The 22,627-nt window shown below is 28.3% G+C and overlaps 1 protein-coding gene and 1 long non-coding RNA gene across 2 annotated transcripts in view; both read left to right on the top strand.

Moving 5' to 3' along the window:
- Positions 1-9,609, top strand: part of LOC136796864 (uncharacterized) — a 31,519-nt gene extending 21,910 nt beyond the window's left edge. The window contains exon 4 of the long non-coding RNA XR_010844639.1: positions 9,503-9,609. This is a non-coding gene — a long non-coding RNA (uncharacterized lncRNA). The remainder of the gene's footprint in view (positions 1-9,502) is intronic.
- LOC106685123 (uncharacterized) overlaps positions 1-22,627 on the top strand; it is a 472,745-nt gene that overhangs the window by 307,649 nt on the left and 142,469 nt on the right. The gene's annotated exons all lie outside the window — the stretch shown is intronic.

Below are 22,627 nucleotides of genomic sequence, written 5' to 3'. Positions count from 1 at the left end.
ATATATTTTGTTTTTGGAACTTTTTTAGCAAAATGGATCTCCTCTGAAAATATTGCCCTCTTTGTTTAACATAGCTAGAAATTGAAAAAGCCAAATAAAAAAAATGTTCACAATTATTCAACCAATCAAATTATGTTTTATATTTGAACATTATTTATATAAAATTTTAACATTTATTTTCTGTTTTACGAAAACTTTTTGATATTAAGATGAAATAAACCAAAACCAACTATTGTGATTATATATATTTATGAAATGTTAAAAAAAAATTTTTTCAGATTCTTTTTATTATTTCTCAAAATATTATTTTTAAATGTTATAATAGTTCCCTCTGGGTGGATATGATAATAACATATATTTATACTATTTATAAACGGACAGTTAAATGGGATGTTGTGATAAATTTTAACAAAGAAGGTTGACTGTGATAAAAGTGTTTAATTTAATGTAAACAATTGACTTATTAGGGTAATTTGTGGACTGATATAATTGACCTGGGCACAATCGTCTGCATAAAGTTGTTTTTTAATGATCTGGTTCTAAAATTGTATTAAGATTGTCTTTGTGGAAGGCCGAATTATAAAATATTAAATAAAGTTTATAAAGAATTTTTTGTTTTTCGGATTCTTTTTATTATTTCGCAAAATTTGATTTTTAAATATGATAATTGTTTCCTCAGGGTGAATATGATAATAATAATTTGCGTTTAAACTATTTATAAACAGATGCTAAATTATTTCTATTTGTATTCAACTTAAATTAATATAGTATATTTAGATAAGCTACATTTATTTATCTCTTAATAAATAGTAACTAATAAATATAACAAAACAAACAAGCTCTATTACAGTTATCATATTGAATTAAATCGTTTTAGACGACGACAATCTCAAAAACCAAGGTCAATAGAGATCACATTTCTCTTCCCTATCGCTGTAGAACAATAACGTAGAACTATAAAACAGTTTTAAACTGCCAATTCAGCTTCGGATGAGTGAGCCCAGTGAATTTCTTTTCTGACAAATTATGATGTTTATGTTAGTGATATTTATATTAAACAGACGGAAAGAAATATTATAACTACCAAAGTTTATGCCATATATACACCACATTTTATATAAAGCAAAATGTGATATTTTGGCCTCCAAGTCTTCAGTCTTCAAGTTCAAATTAATGATATTAATTTTTTTTTGTAGTCGAAATATCAATTATATTTCGACTTATATTGTCTATATTAAATTTGATTGTTTAAAGATTGGTCTATATCAAAATTGATTTATGTTAATGCGAAAAATATGCTTTAAACATTTCTTTTCATTACTAACGGACAAATAATTTTGGGGTTATTTAGTTTTTACATATTTATTGATCAAGTAATTAAAAATAACGGTTAATCTTGAGCAAGTATCGAGTTCTTACTTGATTCGGTATGTATCGATGTATATAAACTGGATAATTATTATCCCCAAGCCGAAATGTTTTAAAAAAAGAAGTAATTTTTTGTCTTGGACTACATTTTTGTATGCAATGGTCAAGTCCATACAGGCTTTAGTAAAGAATTATATACGTTAGGTTTCTGTTTGTGAGGTAATTTAGAATGTCTTTCTGGTATGAAATATAAAGTTGGAAATTTAGCGTTTTATATTTTGTCTTGACGCGTGAGCCTTATGTCAAACATTTGCCTGAAATAAATTTCAAGTATATTACTGTCTTCATTTGTGGAACCAGGTTGTTGTATATGTAAATTGGAGGGTAGGTTCAACTAAATAATAAATTTAGCAGTTATTTATTTCATACTTTTTAAAAATGTTCAATATTTAAAAAGTACCTTCCTATTACATCTATAATTGAGTATTTCAATTATTATTATTAGGAATGCATCTCAAGTATTAATATACTTAACTTTATTTATTAAAACCATTTCCTAATAAATCTGCATTCATTCCAATCATTAAGCATAAACTGATCTATTTATATTCCTATAATGTTTCGTGTTATTTGTTTGTAATATGTTATTGTTGTTCTTCTTTTAATTTTAATCTTCTATATTATAATTATTTTGAGGGAGTGAGTAGCTCATAGGTTAGGCAATGGATAACTTAATCCAAAGACCCGGGTTCGAATCCGACTATGGCAGATAATTATTATGTTACCTGTAGCTGTTGAGGGGTTCGTGACCCCCCTGTGGTCCACCCGGCCTCATAAAAGGGTACCCTTAATGGGGTCAAAATATGGTGGTCGAGCCTGATCCTGACCAAATCACCTCCTTACGCAATTTTTAATTTAATTGTTATTATTTTATAAAAATTAAAGGATATAATAAAAGAATTAACCAAACACAGAAATTGTGGCCATAAAACTCAAGAGAAGTGCACATGAAATTATTAATGCAGTTATGCACTTTCAGGTGCACTAATACCCTAACATTTAGCGAAACTAGGACAAGCAACGATTTGGTATGTACTCTACGCCCTACTAGAAAGCGGTAGGACGGAGCTGTTTGTTATTCGCTGATGCACATCTGCACTGCACAACTCTTCAATCTACATTTGTCAGACATTTGCATAAGATTGTGCCACTCCAGAATGGTTAAGGAGACAGGCCGTGATTAACGTCCGCTCTCGGCTCTCATTAACTGAGCATAAACACTCACTCGGAGCCTTTGAGCGATTTAAGTGAAGTTGAGTTATTTGAGCAGTTTTATGATATTAATAACAGCTCACGGATGAGGGTCGTGGGAAAAATGTTATCGCAGAACTATTACAATTATTATCGCTGCAGATAAGGGGGTATGAGTGATGAAGACGGTATGCTGTTCTGCCTAACTTATTACAATGTTTTAAACTCGTTGTTTATTTAGATTTATTCAGTTGATTTTATTATTTCTTATTGATTTATTTACTTACTTATTATATTATTTCCATAAATTAATGGAACAGTAGATATTATAGTTAAAATCATAGCAAATTAACAACTTCCCCAACGACAGTTTATTTAATATAATTTCTTATATTGATACATGAATTTTAAAAGAATGACACCAATGAATTGTGCTTGAAATGTTCAATAAATATAATTTAGAGATTTTTTAATTGTTTTATTGTTCATTGAGCACAAAGCTTTCTTGAATATTTTTAAGATTGTGATGACCATCATTTTAACCGACGCAACGAATTATAATTGAATTTAGTTGAAGTTTTAATTTAGTTTTAAAAGAATTCATGTGACGAGACATATTAAAAAAATATGTATTGTGCGTCAGATTCATTTATTTAATTTTTACTTAAAATTAATTTTATTTATCTTCTTTTATTATTTCGACTTATATTTTATTAATAGATATCATATTTGTATTATTTTTACTTTTGCTTTTATTTTATTGTTATTAATACTATTATTTAATTTTAGTATTTACAATTTTTTTTATCTTCTTTTCGTATTTAGTTTCGTTTGTATAACTGGCATGAATAATTAATTAGAGTGATAAGACTGATTGTTCTTAATTGCAGCTTTGTATATAAAATGTATATATGTATTTTATTCATAACATAATTAAGAAGAGCGATTTTTTTCAAATTTTAACAGTGTAAGTATTATTTAGTCAATAGTAAAATTATATAACATAATATCGCATATTTTCCATTATCATATAGATCCTATTCATGAACTTAGTATTATAGAGATTTGGAGGATTAAAAAAATGTATTTAATGGATATTTATGATTCAAAATTCAAATTTCTTTGGGGCCAATAATGAGGAATGGCATTGAATTTGTATACAATATATATATTCTATACCTTTTACTTGTACTTTTAAAATATTTACTTGTCACTATTAAAATTAATAACTGTACAAATTATTTAATCGAAAATACAAACCAGCGAAAATAAAATATCTCTTAAACGAAGTGGAATTACTGTATTGTAACGAAGAGGCATATTTCATTAAGCCATGGCCGATCGATGCCTATCCTATCTCTCTTATAATTAATGCACCTGTAATTGCTTTTTGATGATAAAATCACCTGTTAGCGATGTTGGCTCCATCATTCCAATATAAAAGCATGTTTTTATTTATTTTAAATCCTTTAAAAAAAAAAAAATGTCATTACACCAGTAATAAAGTTGATTTTTATTTCTAGGTTTAATATTGTCACAGATAAAAAACAGAATTCTACCTAACACGACCAGCCTTTTATTACAATGAGAGAGTTATCAAATAACCAACACCATTTGCAGTAACCCTTACACAGATATGTATGCTTTTTTTAATAGAAACCTTTAAAGTTGTCAAACCGAATTATAACTGAACTAAGACTATTAACTAGGCCTATGATTTCCACGTAAAATCATATTTTATATTGAAAAATATATCACAATGTATCAACTCAATACTCGAGTTTTGGCTCATTTGGTATGCATTTAAACCAATTTAAATATTTAATTTAATTAACAAATGTATAAATATTAATTATCTTTTATTTTTATGTACGAGGAGAAAACCGAAAATATGATATACAGAATCGTTATTTCATCTTTTCTTATTTACATTTTTCTAAACTAGTAAAGTCGTTATAAAACATGGTTTTAATCTGACGAAAAAGTTAAACTTGAAGATAATTAATTACCAATATTATCATTGGTACATTTTTTGCAGGCCCCTTCCTCTAAATTTCCAACCAATCGTACAACCATGGGACGGTTTCCTAAACCCTCCATGAATCCTCTTTGGTCAAATGGTATGCAAGCGGGGAAGTTTCTGAAATTTGTTGTTGTCATAAAATTCTTAATGTCACAGGCCTTTCGTAAGGGTAATGGATTTGTAGATTTCATCTGTTAAAAATGACCTCTCTATAAGTGTCAAACCGAGTGCGAAGTTTCAAGAAAAATTACTACAAACCCTAGTTATATAATTATTCTTCAATAAATTCTCAAGAAAAGTTGGTTGGAGATTGCTGAACACTACCCAAGTGATTTTAGTAACATAAAAGGCCAATGTTTTAATGAAGACGATTCTCAAGCTCAGATATTGTTGGGAAATTCCAGTTCTAAAAATAATCTGGCTTCTATCTTCAGTAATTAAGCTACCATCGTACTCACTATCCCACAACTTGATCTTTCCTTTCTTAAAACCATTGAACTTATGAATGAAACAACTCGTAAAGTGGAAGCCGTATCAAGAGAATGAAAAATAAAATCTAGACGGAACTGTAAATTGAGTAGAACTGTTTTGAAAGTCGGTACCAACCCCTAATATAACTTTTCATGAATTTAAAAACTTTAAATGCACAACTTATTATCGATATCTCTTATAATGTTTACGTGGTTACTTATTGATATGCTTATAGTGTCAAATTATTAAAATTTAATAATTTTATCCCATTTCTATATTTCTAATGTTTGTTTTAAAATTATTACATTAATATGTTCGTATTTAATATTTATAAGTAGATGAAAATCCAAGCTCAGATAACTGCTGAACCTACATTAGGGAATCAATTTAGTTAAACAATGAAAGTTAAACAAAATAAATAAAAATTATATTATTATTTTGATATGATTATAATTAGCACTATATTAGTGCTAGATGTAATTCATCGTACTATCGTAACCCATGAAGAAGGTTCAAGGATTCACTTTGTTAGATAACGCTGCTTTTTCAACAACGCAAGAAGGTGTTTTGTTTTTGAATACGCTCAGAAAAAGTAATTAAGAAAATTCAAATAATAGTTAAATAAAGTCAAGTCCATAGTTATGATATTAAACGAAAAATTTATAATTAATTATAATAATATTAACGTTTCACAAAGTCTGAAAGAAAGAAAACACGGAGGTCTTTGGTTTAAAACTTGATAAGTATTCTTGAGCAACAGTTATAAAGGAGGTGGTGTGTTGAGCATCACGATTAACCTCCAGGTTTTTCCACAACCCATTGAAAGGTCAGGTACTCTCTTTATAGTGGCACAGTGTGCTCAAGGACGGTCACCCGATCATAATGTCGATCCACGATTGATAGGGAGGAAATTTTCTCTTTTAATAGGGCTTCAACTTTATCAGTACCCAATGACCGATCTCATCCATGAAAAAATAAATGGGCAATAAGGAAGAAAAATAATAATAAACAACAATCAAAAATTGAATTTTCCTATTTTAAGCTAAAGTTTAAAAGTTAAATTGATGTAATTCTTTTTTTAAAGAAAGTTTATTATCGATTTCTAATTAGAAATTATAATCAGATTTTTGTAAGAGATATTTGAGTTTACTCAGCCTTCGGCTAAGAAAAAGAATATGGATAAAAAATTACAACCTATTATTATTTATTTGTATTCCCATTACTAATTATTTATTATCTAAAAAATTAGTTGAATAATTATTCATATGGTATATAAATAGCCTGTTCTTATATTCCATCTCTGCAAGTTCTGTTTACTGAAGATTTGTTAAAAACAAAATTCTGACAGTCAAACTAGAAACCACTGAGATAGTCTGGTATTTAAATTGGTTGGGAGACAATTGTCATTTCTTTATCTATACTAACAATGCCTTTGATAGCTGATGGCTACACCTTCTTTCAAAAATTATTTTTTAAATTTTCTTTTAACAGTATCCTTTATAATTATTTAAAAATTAACCGTAGGATTATTATTATTATGACATGTTGTGATGATGTACATAAATAAAACGAAGTTAAGCGACTTCTATTGTGATCGCTTGGATGGGTGACTGCTGGAAATTGGTGAATACTCTACGGTAGGATCACACTTCAGCCACCCACTCCCCACGGGTTTGTGAGGCCCGTCAGACTATTGGACGCAACTATCAAATAGAGCGTAGATCTGGTAACCATATCCCATATATATAGTGCCAACAGAAAAACACAAAAAAATGTATATATATGAATGTATGTTTATGCATATATGTATATGTATGTGTGTGGTTAGTTTTAATGTATTCATTCAATTATATTAATATACTAAACAAATTATAAAATTAATAAAGTAAATTTGATTTTTATGTTTCATTGTTTATTCCTTATTTATATTTTAAATCATTTATGCATCGGTGGAAATCATTATAAATATTAATATTAATATACCAAAATAACATAAATTGTAATGAGATTTGTTATGTTTATGGTCTGTATAAACATTATTGAGCACTTTATATCGTAATAATAAATAAAATCTCTTAATAATAAATATGCAATTTTTTTAATTAGATATCACGCTATCTTGTTTAATGTTTGATGTATATATTATAATTTTGACAATTAAATTATATTCAGGTTCATGCCAAGGCTTGGGATATATAAATCTTTTTTTTTTATTTTATGATATAATATATTTCTGTAGAGCGAAACTTTGATATCCGCATTAACCAAGTTACTGTTAAGTGAGGACCTGATCCACTGAGGTGCCTGTTGGACGGGTGATAAATAAACCTTGGACAGAGTTTGGTGTAATAGATCGCGGCGCGACTGAACATCCCAAGGCTCAGTCAAGGATCAATACGTCACTGGCTCCCTTTAAGCTGCAGCTTTAATAAAAAGCAAAATAAAACCCAACCAAGTACTCCATACTATAATTATTTTTTAAAAAGACTTTTCGTTACTTACAAAGTAGTACTATGAAGATATAATTATTTTCCATTAAAATTTATTTTAAAAAATATCTGGTACATATATCAAGTACAAAAGGGTGAAGGTAAAATATTAAAATTAACTAATATCTTCACATTGTAATTTTTTTTATTCTTAATTTAGTCTATACGAATTTAGTTTCTGACTCCTAGATATAAAATTTTTGATTTCTTCCGCGAGATTATTAAAAGAAATAATGGTTTTACTGGATAAAGATAGCATTTTGATAAATAAGAACTATATTTCGGATTTTAAGTAATTTGGACATATGGAATTGAGCTCTGGGGCTCCACCAAACCATCAAATTCTTCCCGCATTCAATCCTTACATTCCAAAATCCTACGTAAAATCCTTGATGCTCCTTATTACGTTACAAATAAACTCATTCACAAAGACCTTAACATCCCATTCGTTGCAGATTTGGCCCAAAACAGATATGCATCTTTTCATTCCAAACTCCTTAACCATCTTAACCCATTAATTCTTAATCTTTCATCGTTAATGATCCCTGATAATCCTCCAAGGCGTCTGAAAAGAAGGTGGCCACGGGACCTTCTAATTTAAATTAATGTTTGAAATACCACCAATGGGTGGTTCCTTCCAAAGATTTTCAAGTGTGTATGAAACATACAACATATTTACTTATTGTATTATTTTGTACAGTTGTAAATTACATTAAATAAAAAAAAAAAAAAAAAAAGGAATTTAAGTGAAAACTGTGGTATTTTCATGAGTCTAAATAACTTCAAAACTACATCCCTGAGAGATAAGCTTACAGTTTTACATTGAGGGCTGATAAAAGATGCCAGAAATTTAATTCGAAATGAGCTATATGAGACCATAGCTTGGTAAAATTATAGTACTTCAAGCATTGACCATTTACCAACAAATGTTGTTCCTGATTTTTTGTAATATCATCAAAAATATACGTACAACAAAAACAATCGTGTAGAACGAATATGAAGTAAAATTACTGTATAAGTTATAGGCAATATTATTTGAACTATTTTAATTTAAAAAAGAAAATTGTCTACGTTTCAGCTTACATGCCAGTGAATACTAAAAATTCAAAAATATATAGTTATCCGACATCATTACTTAGAAATTTTATACAATTAATTATTCACAATTAATATATCGCGTGCTTCTAACCTTACTAAATTTAAATTAGACTTATTCTATTGTAAAAAAGGTTATAATCAATAAATAATATCAACAAGACAAAATTTTGAATATTAAATAACCGTTATAAGTCCATAAAATCACAGCCTTCTCTAAACCATTGTTTTTTTTATCTACTCTTCTTTGGAATTCGAGTCTATAAGTCTATTCTAAAATGTGCAAATGTGATCTAGTGATATATTAAATCCTATACACAGTCTTACATTCTTTTACAAATGTGTAATTTTTATCAGTTAATTACGTTCTTTGACCATTATATATTTTTGTTCTATTGAGGTATAAGGTATTTATATCTAACAATTATTTATTTTTTTCAACGAAATATAGTAAAAGTGATGAAGATTAAAACTGTGATATTAATGTTTCTTAAAAAATTAATACGATTTGATAAATTTATGTTTGGACTCAATTTAGAATTGTATTACAAAACTGGATAGAAATAAAAAAATGACAGTCAGATGTAACCGATATATTGTTTTAAATAATTACAATAATAATAATGATGTCGTATAATTATATAGTTTTGAATTTTTAGTGTTCCTGAAAATGATATATAAGCCGAAACGTAGAACATTTTGTTTGAAAATTGATTCTGGTGAAATAAAGATACCTATAAATTAAAGAAATTTACCTTCCTCTAAAATTAATTTCACGTATGAAATTAATTATTTTTCATTTCAGGTCAGAAGAGAAAGTTTAAGCTCAGTGGTTTCCTTAAAAATGGCGGATAAACCGTTAAACCAAAAATATTTTTGACTGGAATTAGTGAAAGTTTTGAACAGTTGAAAAAAAAAATGATCAAGTTGTAATTAATTTTTTTTTAATTAATTCTAATGAATATGAAACTAGATATTTATAAAATGAATAATTTATTTATTTCAGTTAAAAAAGCTAGTGAACTACTTGAAAGGTTTTCATTTCATTTCACTATTGTTTTTAGTTATTTTGGTATGTGTTAAGGATAATAGTTATAAGGGAGACTATTAATTCTCAGCAGAAAGGCAAACAGTCGTTTTCTATTAACATTGTTTTCCCGTTTAATTTAGTAAATACATACTATATATTCAATAAATGTTATTATCTACCTATCAATTTTCAATTTGTTATTGACAGTTAAGCCCTTTTACCATAGCTTGAGTAAATTGAATTTGAGCTTAGCGATTTCTCCAGTTAAGTTCTGTTTTATTACGCAAATTAACTCATAATCCTGAAAGTTTTAGTCAATAATGCACGGAGATTTTAAATATTGTTTTCCGTATGGATCGTTTCATATCTTTCCTGAGTTAAACACATAATTTCTCAATTTTGTATTTGATGTGGTAAATATTTTAACTAATTCATATAACAAAAAAAAAACAGTTCTTATTATAATCTAAAAGATCTCACCACGAATTCATCTTATATTATTTTATTTTATTACAACTGATCAGAATTTGATTAACCTTTGGTTATTTTTAACAAGAGAGAAAAATTAACCCTAGCAGCACCAAGGGGGGGGCTCGCCGAGCCCTCACTTCCGATTTTTTTTAATACTGCTCTCAAAAAATTTTTCACAGACAAGGAAAAAAATCTATTTGCCTAAAATTTATCTACCAACATGTTGGAATTGATTTGAAAAATATTTGATAAGGAGGAAGAGTACGAAAAATTATTTGTGTTAGAAAAATGAGATGAGGGCGGGTGGAGCCCCCCCCTTGGTGCAGGGAAGGGACCTGTGGTTCATCAAAATGCTGGCTTCTGATTGGCTGCTCACGGAAGTGCACCAGCTCGCCCATACTCTCACTACTGGCCTGATTTCCTCAGTTTTTTTTACTTAAAAATATTTTCGGACTGATATGTTTCTTTGGTTTTTTAGTTGTTCTGAAAAGAGTTGACACATGTGAACCTGCTGAATCTAGTGATGAGCATTTGTAAACATAAACATTTTATTCTTATACTTAAGTTCAGACAATAGAATTTTTTTTTTGTTTTAAAATATTCATGAAATTGAAAATAATTAAAGTTTCAGCGACCCTAGGTTTTTGTTGTATTATGTATTCTTATTCTTTTTTTAATTCCAAATTAAAACATTTTCATAATAAAGCATATAGAAACCTTAGGTCCTTATTTTTTTTTTAAATAATCCTTATTCTACCATCTTATTTACAGAAGTAAGAAGAAATTATTATATTTCAAAAGAGTAAGTTTACCATAAAAGGAAAATTAATGATATAAGGGTTAAAATCAAGTGAGGGCTTGTGGAGGTCGTCTTGGGAAGTGTAGGGCTCGGCGAGCCCCCCCCTTGGAGTAGGCCGTAATGAATACTACCTTGGTACTGCTAGGGTTAAATCATACAAAAGTATAAAAAGTGTTATTTAGACAAAAATATGAAACACCCACTACTTTATAAATTACAAAAATCAATGTAAAGGATTGAAAAAGAAAATATGATTAGTTGTTTGATCTGAATAAATATGATAATCAGACCACTTTTTTATAACATTTATGAATTTACTTTCTTTAAATAATGACAAAATGTTGTTGTCTAAGAAACGCATGATTTAAAACTTATATCTAATTTATAAATTTAATCGATTATTTATTTTAATTGAAAGCAACTACAGGTAATTTTTGAAGTTGAATAATATTGAAAAATGTCATGAATCAAGCATATGTTTATTTTAAGTTTCTTCAACTTCATGGGTTTTAGAATTTCAAAATTACTTCAATTTTTTTTAGAGCCTTTATGTAAACGTTTTTAAAATAAAAGTTTCAGGTGGACTTTTATCTTATTAGAATGCATTAAAAATGTTCAAGGAAAAAAAAATAGCATCCTATTTCTACGACTTCTACTGCAATGAAACTACCATAGGGCGTTTATGTTTTGTACAGGTCAAAAAATAAAAAAGGGCTGTTTTAATTTCATTTATTTGTCAATAATTCACCTAAAACATTTTTTCACTTAAACTTAATAATGAGTTTAAGTAATATTAATATTAATTATCAATAATAATTAATAACTTAATATTAAGGGCAGCTTTGATTAATGTCTTGTCGGTGCTGAAAGAGAATTTTCAGCTCTAGAATATATTTTTAGTGATTGTAGATACAATTGTGGAAGTTCCATTTTGCAGGATATATTATTAAAACAATCATATTAGTAATAACTAAAAATGATACTAATGTTTTTCATGGTTCTTGTTTGAAAAAAAAAAATTGTTATTAAGAATTATCAAAACTTTATCCCACAAAGTTTGATATAACAATTTCAGATGGGATGACATTAACAGTTGTAATACAAATTTCATTTAAAGTAAAAAAATAAATAAATAAACTCTTAGTAAATAAACATACTCTGACAAAATTCAAAATATGTGTACATAGTTTTGATTTAGTATAGTATAATATGGTATATAGGGTAGAACATTATTAATAACTGGTAAATCCACTACCAGAATTGAGCCGCTGATTAATCGTTAAGATAATAAGTCATTTAATTATAATGAAGAGAAAATTAACAATAAAAAGTTACAATAAAATATAAACTACAATTATCATCGATGAAAATGGAATTCTATTAATTTTTATTGCACCTCTGCTCAGATGTTCAATTAGTGAAGTAATAGAGTTCGCGAGGTGGTTATAGCGTGAAGAATTCGAACGATGAACACCTCGAAAGATTAAAGCTCAAGAAATTTTTCCCATCCTAGTGGTTAATTGTCTTGTTTTTTTATTTGAAATTTTTTAATACTTAGTAATAAAAATAAAGATTTTATTATTTCTAATTATTCATATATATATTTATATACTAATATACTAGACAATAGTGTAATAAAGCCTAGACTAACTGATGGAAAAGACGAGTGAGGAGATCGGCACAAGCATCCCAGCGGCAACTTTCTACCCAGCCTTGTAATGGGAACCTCCGTAATAAGCCGAGCATGTAGAACATAAAGCCGTTCTCACTATCTAGCCGGATCTCCCTTATCATGACCTAGTCAACAGGCGATGGCCATATCTTACGGAATTCAGTCATATAAATGGAGTTTAGTCATATCTTGGCATAAACCAACTCGGACCCACATGTTACAAACCATTATAAGCTCTGAAAAGAACGGGGCCCAAGAAATGAGGGTACATAAAAAAAAAAAAAAAATCGAGATTTTATATTTAGCGGACCCCAAGGCTCTGTTGCTTAGTCAAAAGTTAATGCAGTCTTGGATTTAGATCTAACCCAACCTTCTTACTTCACGACTTAACTATTACGAGATTAAAAAAAATTATGGCAGTGTAAGGTTTAGTCTAGAAATAAAACATTTTTATTTTACTAAATATAGGATATAATATTACTAAATATAGGATATAATATTACTAAATATAGGATATAATATTACTAAATATGATCAATGCGAATTATATTTCTATTTTAGATTAATTCTTGAACTGACTCTTTAAGGATAGAGTCAAAGGAGGCTAGACCGTGATTAATGGATAATTCATATCAAACAAGGGGTAATTTCACGTCCCATTTGAATAAAATGGTTTCTAACATTCATAACTGTTAGTTATAATATCTACGATCTCAGAAAACAATTTTCTATAATAGATATGATGAATGAATTATATTTAAATGCTTTAGAAGTACAGCAGTCTACTTACGATGAGAACTTCAATTCTCATTGCCATCCCTGTCCGAGGGCTAAATTTTTACATTAAAGCACATGAACTTTATTTTCATAAAGATTATGCTGTGTTCAAGACTTCACTGATAAGATACAAAAATATTTCAATTAATTTACTAGCGTTAATTTGTTCATGTGGGAAATATGTCCAAGAAAAAAAAATATGATTTTAATAGACAAATTAATTCTCAAAACAAAAACATAAAACTTTGGAAGCAAATTCTTGAGATTTTCAAGGCTTTGAGATGTGTGACAGCTCTAAAGCTCTAAACGTGATGTTGGCCATCACTTTGACACAACTCGCCTGGAAAGGAAAAATAGTTTCCAAGGAATACGGACATTCTTTTTCTTTTCGTGTATCTAATCTAAACAATCGAAAGTCTCTCATATAATCCTTAATGTTTATTATTATATTATAAATAGGCCATTTCACTATGATTATATAACTGTCCCTCTTCAACATCTTAAAAAATGGTTATTTTGAGATATGCATGTAATCTTATCAATAGGGTATGATATGTATAGTAAAACACAAAATCACATGTCATAAAATCTTACTAAAAAAAAATATTTTAAGATATAGCAGTTTTGAACTGTATAGATATATATATACTGCAAAATAACCATTTTTTGAGATATTACATCTTTGAACTGGAACAGCAATATGCTACTTGTAAATGATCTGGGGAAAAAATAGATATTTCTTTTTCCTGAATATTTATGAAATTTTTATGCAAGTAACATCTCCATTAATACTGATTCTTAAACGCCAAATGAAAATAAAATGGCCCGGTGCTCTCCTAAAGGAATAAATCTTAGCATTGGAGCGGAATTATAAAGTCTATAATTTATAGTTGTGAATAAAACAAATAAATTAAAAAAAATATTTTAAATAACTGTTTTAAAATAGAATACAAGTATTGAATTTCAGATATAAAATATGGCTAGATTTCATAGACGAAGGAGAAAAAAAAACTACTTATTTTTAGAAACACATAAAGATTATATCACCGCAATTGAATTTAAAAAACAAAACAATTCCGCTGAGATAAACTAAGAGATAAAACGTTCACATCTGTGATGTAAGCCTTTAATATAAAATTATTTTCAAATTTTCTCAGAGATTAGATAAAGAGGCTAACAGATTATGATAGGAAGTTCGCTTTTATAATATTTTATTATTTTAGATAACTCAGACAACATTTGCAACATGGGATTCCTAGCAGTTTCCCAGAAAGCGACCCAAAGGTCATCCCTCGTGTTGTCTCGTTCCTCTGATTAGTAACAAATGATCGTCTCTGGAAAACAAGAACTTGCCAGTCGGAACATGCATGGCTGCGAAGTGTTCTGCCCGCACCTGTTGGTTCTGTACCTCATCGATTATCTGATTACGAGATAACTTGCTCTTTAAAAGTAACTTTAATTAATTTCAAACCTAATATATTGTTAAATAAAAATTTTAATCAGCGCTAGATGTATTATTTTGAGGATTGCATGAAGATGTAATGAGAAACATGAAATTCTTGCCATATTTTTTTTTTTTTAACATTTAAAATACAATAAAAATGTTATTAATCATAATAATTCTTGGAAGGGCGGAAGCAAAATTTTAAATCAGAAAATATTTGGCCATTTTCTGGGTTTTATAAAAGCAGCAAAACATTTTTTCGTCATTTTTTAATATTTATGGTTCGTCAACAACAATTTTTTTTTCAAATTATATCATCTGGGGAGGAGGGATCTTAGTGGAATCAATTACCTTACAATTATTTATATTCTTATTCCATCAACTTAATTTTTAAAAATTGTCTTATGTATTAGATCCACAAAACTGCGTTGGAGAAAGATAAAAAAATATGAGAGATAAGATCAAAAGATATTTGTATTATTATTTAATAATTAATTTATATTATTAATTATTATAATATTATTAAATAATTAATATTTAAAAAGAAATTAGAATGGGATAAAGCATAAAACTGAATAAATTATGGACATTATAATAAATAAGCAGTCGAGTAAGCTCCAACTTGATATAAAGCAATTTTAATTTTTGTTATTTATTCATTCCTATTTTTTTAAACTTTATATATTATTTTTACAAAAAAGTATATCAAGGTTAATTAAAAATATTAATACAACTTTTTATATCCTGCTAACTTTCGGGTCAAAAGTACAAGATAAATTAATTAACTATCATGTTTTATTTGTTGACCTAAAGAAAAGATTGTAGTACAAAAAAAAAAAAAATTGTAGAATATTGAAGGACGTCCAGATGATGAAACAAATCAATAAAAAGTATATGAAATTCAAATGAATTACAACACATTAGTATAATACCTATATGATAATTTATATTGGAAATGTACCATTAACATGCATACCGTGTATTAATATACATCGAAACCTGTCTATAGCCCATGCATAGGCAATGTGTTAATACCCATAGTACTTGAGCGTTTGAGCAGTCAAGTCGGCAGTTAGCACCGAAAATTTAGTCATTTCAAAATGGAATGGAAGAATCTCATTTTTTAATATTCCCATTAAAAAAAAACAGCTTCATTATATATTTAAGAAAGTATTCAGTTAACTGTTTCAGGAGGAACTCGAGACGCTTGAAAAATTTACCTCACGGCTCAAGCTCTCCGGAGTTCTAGAAGCGTTCGATTTGCGGAATCCTGTCGATGCCTCAAGAGACTGTGGGAACAGCCAGCCTGATGCCAGTTATCCGTTAGTTCGCTTCAGCTTTGCTGTTGTTTACTTCCATACAAAGCAGATTGCCAATATCGTGCATGAAGAATGCTCGTCGTATTTGCTGACAAGTCTTCCAGTTTAGATTCAACAACTTGTCAACCATTTATGGCCGTATCGCTATCCGATATTCAAAATAAATCAAATTATTAGATATGTAACGAGCTGGATTAGTGGAACTAAAAAACCTTTTAGATTTCCATTATTAAACTGAATGTAGTGAAAATCGAAGTGCAAAATCTGGAGATTTTCAAATTCCAGTATAATTTTATTTTAATGTTTGGCAGTAAATTTCAAACAACATGAAATCATATTCACTATATGCTCCCTGGCTATGCTGACACCTCCAACTGACTATCATTTTTTTAGAGTACTAGACGTTTTTAAAAAACAATACATTCCAAACTTAAAATGCGATATAATTTTCATTTCTTGGATTTATCAATTAAAACTCCAACAGTGTCTTTGAACAAGGAATAAAAGACCTTGGTTTGCTTTGGGAGAAATGTATTGGAGATAAATTATTTTCTTATATAGAAATGGCAAGTCAACATGGCACTTATTACCTGTGTGAATCCTATTTAATACTATTTAATCATGGACTGACTCATTATAAATATAAAACAGGAATTCAGCTCTAGTATATCTTTGGCTCAGATCTATGAACATCAATAAACACAAAGGTCTATTTATCAACTTCATTCTTGTGCCTAGGGAAGCCTAAACTTTAAATTGGGACATGAATACAAATAACCTTTTATTTTTTTTTATGCAAGTATAGTTATATATAAATAATCTTCGCCACCTGTTTCCATTTTAAACCAGTAGAATCGTAGCTTTTTCCTTAATATCCCCAAATTTGACTGCTATAGTTAGGTATAGTAAGTAGGCGCACTAGGGATCTCGAGGCAAAAGTAAAACTATTAACAAATTATTCTATACAATAAATCTTCAATACATCGAGGGACGCCTTTATCCCTCTTTATGAGGGGTTGTAGTGGCTTTACCTCTCCTACCGTTGCAAGTTTTTCCTTGTATTCTTCCTCTACCAAGTTACCCATTCATATATATCAGATTTGCTTAAATAAAAACCCTATGTCCATTCCCGAAATACCAGTTCCTGGTCTTCAGGCTTATATACAATTGCACCGAACCACAAATTTTGACAGATCCTTCCTTATCAGATCCTCTTTCCCTTCCTTAACTCCAGTACCCTTCTCACCTACAAACCCGGCTTATATGATCATTTCCTATCCATCCTGTTCCAACAGAATTAAAAAAGATGTTCTTTATTAACAATCAGAATTTATAAAAACTGCTGAACTAATTCAGTAGATATTTATGCTTTTAATTAAAATAACTCTCTTAAATATTTTATTATAAGTTATTAATATAATAAGATTATATTTTTCTGTTTGAAGACTCAAAAGTTTTATGGTTTATGATTTTTTTATTATGTATTAATTATTTTATTACACTAAGGCTCTAAAGCCCATATACTATTTTTCATGTATTGTTCTAGAGGAACATGTCTAAGAATGAATAAAGGATTTACTATTGTTTCTATTAAACTATACACATACACACATGTATAAAAGAGATAAACTCATCACTAATAATTAACTACCTCCCAAAAAATGTATGTAATGATGTTATTGATTTTATGTGTTATATATTGGGTATATCTATCTGGTTATTCATGGTTATTTATTTCATGAATTCCAAAATATTGTTGCCGTACATAAATCCTTGCTGTCACAAACGTTTTTGAAACGAAGGATGTATTAAGGGGATGGCCACAAATACGGATAACTGTAAAAGAAGATACAAGGGAAAAGAGGTAGTGAAGAGGGAGGCCCAACAGCGAACTGGGCTATCTAATGAAATATTTACAGGATAATACACGCAAGTCCCGCGTTAGCTCCCAACCCCTAGCATTGATCTACGGCTCCTCGGCCGATCAAGTCCTATTCAGCCGTTGTTTATCCCGATAATGGAAGAAACCATGATTAAGTACATTTATAATATAAATTGGCCCATTATATACTGATGATATATAAATATAGTATTTATTATACCAGGAAACAACTTTATTCCTCAACAAAATGTTAAAAAACAGCATTATTGTTAAGTAAAAATACAATAATAAGAATAAATCAGAGATATGATAATTTTTTTCGTTATTTATACCTATTCACGATTCCTATCAGATAATGTGATACTCTCCCCATTCAAAAAAAAATTCTTAAAGCCTTAATATAGGTTCAAAAACAAAAATGTGTTCTTGAAACACATTTTTTATATTATTAAAATTTATATATAAATTTAATTTTATGTTGAATTTAGTTTTATGATGTTTTCGCTCTACTATGAATAGACATTTCTTCGTAGTAAAATTTACAAAATAAAAATATTGAAGAATAATTATTCATTATAATTGCTTAAGCTACAAACATTTCATAACCACGACGTGACCTACTTTCTGTTCTTTAGTAAACATGTATGTTTTTTTTTTGTTTCCTGAGGTCAATGGTAGTGGTTTTTTTAATTATAAAGAACACATAACCATTCTAAATCAAAGTTTTACTAACAAAGAGGTGTATTAGTGTACTTCCAAACCTTATCCCTTATTTTTAATGTCATTACCAGGCAAAAAACTAAACCTTAGCTACAAGAACTTGAAAAAAAGGAACAGTGGGGAATTTTTTTCCCAATGTACTATAACTCCTAAGTTGAGTGAGTAACTACCAGCCGAGCCATGCTGGAAAATAGATTATTTTTTAATAAAATGGTCATGCTGGATCTAATAAAAAGTTTAAATTATTTTTTGTTTTATTATTTATACATTTAAAAAAAATAATTAGACTATTATACATAAAAATTATTTATATAGAACTTTTATCTTTTTTATAGAAATTCTATAAGACTATCTCAATTTAACCTATCATTCTTCTCCAAATTTGATAAATTTTAAATGTTAAAATTGAGAATGAGTAGTAAGAAATTAAAGTTGTAATACAAATTTCGCAATATTTTTTAAAATAACTTTTCCATTCATAAGTATATAGGCAAAAAATGCATATAATGCGCCAGTATGCATATAAACTATGCAATCACTTATTTATGTAGCTCCGTTTTTTTTTATCAACAATCCAACATTCATCGAACTTCCAACTTTTTAATCAGTTTAGGCTTGAAAGAAAAAATCCGTACATCAACTGATTTAAATAAATTAGGTAATACTAATATTTTTGTAACTCCGGGGAAACAGAGCTGAAGCTAAACCACTCCTTACCACCTCACTCCTATATAATCCCATGCGTCAGTGTGGTAAGTAGTAAAAATTATAAAAAATAATAAATATAAGAAGATGGTCAGGGTTGAGGTCAAAAAACAACAAAGTTTTTAACTATTTAATGACCGACGTTTCGCCCCACTTTGCAGGGCTTTATCACGGCTGTTCAAACCGATAGGTTAAACGGACAAGAAAAGGTTGTAGTTAAAAACTATTTGTTCTTTTCTGACCGCAACCCTGACCATCTTCTTATATTTAAAGTTATACGGTCAACTATATATATGAATAAAAAAAATAATGTATTAGTTTTGAGCTCTGATAAGAACAGAATACAAAATAAACAGCTGTCCTATATATTTTAATTGACATATTTTTCCTAACCTTTCCCTCACTCTTAGTCATAATTAATATATCATTAAAATAATGCACTTTATGTTAATGTACTATTAACAATAATGATGAGTAATGATATAAGTGTACATCTTTGGGAGTGAGCTATATTGGACCTCTGATATGATCTATTTGGATGCTAGCTATACCGTCTTGTTTATATCAAGTCATTTTTTAACATTGTTGAATTGTACAATAGTTAGCTAATGAATTAAATTTAAACAAATTAATTTGAACAAATCAATATTTGACTAATTGTTTTAAATATGTTTTAACCCTATTTTTAAAAAAAGGCGAAATACTCCTCTTAGTAAATGTATCTTATATGTCAAAAGAATAAACTGGATTTGAATAATAAAAAAAAATGTAATGCCAGTGAATTTAAATAAATTGTAATTCGAATAAATTGATAGACAAATAAATTAATCATATCTATTACATCCTCATATATTAATCATCTTTTTTTATTTACAAAACATGTGCCAAGTATATATAATATAATAGAAATACTGATATTTATAATATAGAAATATAAAATATTATACATTCAAATATATATTTAAAAAATATTATTATCATTATATCATATTGAAAATACAAGAATATAAAATTAACTATATTTGAAGGCTTAAGAATAAATTTGATTTGTTGTTTGAGAATAAAGGGAGGTGTACTGTTTGAAACATAAGTGTCAAGTAAAATACATTTGTGGATTTTGAATTGTTTAGTTTTCAAATTATTCCTCAATTTATATCTGATTAGGGCAGAGTTGGACGAGTCGTTTTCGAAATATAAATGTATCAATATGTGTTTGCGTAGAAAGTAGTGGAGGTAATCTGTTCGAAAATCAACTAGTTGCAATCCGTACAATCCTTGATAACTTCATAATAATTGGATTAGAGTTTTCGATCGACAGTTCCGGAACACAAATTAAACTGTAGTCAGACCCGAAGCCGAATTTTTTCCTATATGTCTAAAAGAAAAATTTTCGATTCTGAGTACATGAAGTTTTTTAATTTCATACATCAATTACAAAGAAGCTTCCCAGGGAGTAAGCTAAAACACTTTTATAATATGTGCTTTTAAAGATGTATGATAAATATTAAATCCAATGTGATAATTCATTAAGTTGACCTATACTAACTTTACTCTCTACGAATAAGATAGATTTAAAGAAAAATCTTATTTGGACGTAGACTTTTTGTAGTAAGATTGAATCCGAAGATTTCTGCCACTTTAAAAGGGACAAAGCCTGCTGAAAGCCTGACGCCTGGTTTGTAGTAGGCGTTAAGTTATACGTCTGGGCTATGTCACCATCTCAATACGATTTGAAAACCGGAATGTATCTTCTTTTTCTATTCAACCAAAATCATGCTTTGTATTGTACACGATTCAATTGGCTCCAAGCTTCTTCATATATGATTATAAAAAAAATAAATATATCATATATGCACCAAAAGCACAACCTCAAACAGAATTATACTGCTTTGGTTTTGAACTTATTTTGTTTAAATAATTTGAGTAAAATCGTTTTTAAATCTAACACATTATAGTTATTTTTATAAATTTCAGTAATATTTACAAATAGATAAATAATTTTGAATGGATGAACTAGTTTTATTTTTTATGGTTTCCAAGTCAAGAAGAAATTGAAGTAAGGTTAGTTAGTCTTGGTCTTGTTTGCTAGTCTTGGTCACAAAATTACTCAGTTGATTGAAATGGGCCTTTAATGTTATTGGATTGGGTAATGAGCCCATCACCAAAAGGAAATAAGCGCTGGTAAATTTTGCAGGGGTTCACCAGAACGTGAATGGGAGTATTGTGTCTGGTCTTATTTGGATTTTTCAACTGGCTCACTAAAGAGAAATATGTGGGCAACTATAGTAGACAGTGCGGCCATCAAACTTTTTTTTAAAAAAAATTAAAATACTAATATAATTAATTTATATTATAACAATTTAAGAATTTATTTAGTTTACTAAAATAGCAATAATTAAGTTTATTTGAAATGATTATTATTTATATAAATGATTTGAATTCTTATTAAATTTTACAGCATAATAAATAAAGAAAAACTCCAAAAGTAATAATAAAAATCCTTACTTTGGGTTGAAATTGATCTTTCATAGTTTCTAGAAGGCAACTTCTGTACTGTTCTCGATAGCAGTCATCCTCCCTAAAATTTTCGATTTATAGTTTAAGTAAAAAATAACTATTATTATGTTTTCGTGATTCCAAGGATGTTATTGCAATAGTCAAGAGGTTACGATTATTGTCATATCAACCATGGAAACAGAAAACATTTATTTTCACCTATATTTAACAATCAAATTCTTTTTGATAGCTAACAATTAGGAATGGTTAGTTACTTCAAGTAAACGGAGGAAACGTTTTAAAAATTCGGCATAAGCCCTGCCAGATTATTTCTATGAAGATAAGATCTAGCTGATTTTAAAGACCATTTAATTGTCTATTAATATGATTTGGCTGATCAAAATTGTTTAATTAAAACGACTGCACAGTTTTCGAGAAAATGGTAAAAAAGTTGAAAATCAATAATACGAAATGGCACTTCCTGTGACTCGCTTTTAGAGATAAACGTTGTTCTAAAATCTCAGGCATATATATATATATATATATATATATAAAACTGTTAGAGGCCAGAAGATATTTGAAAATTTTAAATTTACAATATAGATAGGAAATACA

This window comes from Halyomorpha halys, unplaced genomic scaffold, assembly GCF_000696795.3.
Source record: "Halyomorpha halys isolate HHAL.00 unplaced genomic scaffold, Hhal_1.1 Scaffold660.1, whole genome shotgun sequence".
NCBI lineage: Eukaryota > Metazoa > Arthropoda > Insecta > Hemiptera > Pentatomidae > Halyomorpha > Halyomorpha halys.
This window is presented reverse-complemented; position numbering and strand designations above follow the sequence as displayed.